Source organism: Mustela nigripes, chromosome 14 (genome assembly GCF_022355385.1).
Source record: "Mustela nigripes isolate SB6536 chromosome 14, MUSNIG.SB6536, whole genome shotgun sequence".
Taxonomy (NCBI): Eukaryota; Metazoa; Chordata; class Mammalia; order Carnivora; family Mustelidae; genus Mustela; species Mustela nigripes.
Window position 1 is genome coordinate 22,323,149 of NC_081570.1, and position 1,090 is coordinate 22,324,238.

General features: G+C 35.8%; 1 non-coding gene across 1 annotated transcript; it reads left to right on the forward strand.

The window, feature by feature from the left end:
• Positions 1-544: 544 nt before the first annotated feature.
• Positions 545-651, forward strand: LOC132002312 (U6 spliceosomal RNA). Its single transcript, XR_009399812.1, has one exon. It is a non-coding gene; the product is annotated as a U6 spliceosomal RNA (small nuclear RNA).
• The last annotated feature ends 439 nt before the right edge of the window (positions 652-1,090 follow it).

The following is a 1,090-nucleotide window of genomic DNA, read 5'->3' on the forward strand; positions in this document are numbered from 1 at the left end:
TATTTCTTTGATATAGACAGTTTTGGTGAGCCTGGTGTCAATGTAAACATATGGAGTTCCCATCTCTTTCATGGCAAATTTCTGAATCTCTTTGAGTGCCCGAGGGGCACGCTTCTTGAAACCCACTCCATGGATGCACTTGTAAATGTCAGTGTGTTCCCTGATCCCTACAGAATGACCCTTCTCACCACCCTTCTTTGCAAGAGCCATTTGGTCAGGCCCTGGTTGGAAAGCAGATTTAATTATTAATTAATATTTGATTATTAATTTGGTTAGTTTTTTACCCATAAGCTTGCTCTTTGTTTTCTGTTTTTTACCTCTGTTCTCCATTCAATTTTTCTTCTTTTTCTGCCTTCTTCATGAATAACTGATTATTTTCCTGATTCCATTTAATCTTTTTTTTGTTGCCCTAAGGCCTTTAGCTTTTTGTCTTGGTATTTTAGTGGTCAATTTAGGGTTTATACTATATATTCTTACTTAACACTGTATTTCTCCAAGTGGCATTATATCACTGCACATTCAATGTAAAAATTCTGTAAGAGTAGTGCTTGCTTTGGCAGCACATACACTAAAATTGGAAGCATATAGACAAGATTAGCATGGCCTCTGTGTAAGGATGACATGCAAATTTGTAAAGTGTTCTGCATTCTTTTTAAATTTTGTTTAGCCATGTACAGAAAATATGCTTATGACACAATTTGCCTCGAATTTGTTCCAAGTTGTGTATTTGTTTTCCAATAAAAAAGTTTACAATTTACACCCCCCCCCAAAAAAAGAATTCTGTAATAGTATACTTCTATTTCTCCCCTCTAGGGCTTTATGCTATGGTGGTCCTATGTTCCACTTCTCCATATGTTATAAACCCAACACTAACTTGTTGTCATTGGTATTCAAATATTCAATATACAAAGATGCAAATAGTAACAGAAACTATTTTATGTTAACCTGTGTAATTTCTCTTTCCAGCACTCTTCATTTCTTTGTGAGCTCCATCCCATATCATTTATTTTCCACCCAAATGACATCTAACATCCCTCGTGGCACCAGTCTGCTGGTGACTTACTCCTTCGGGACAGAAAAAAATTTTTGA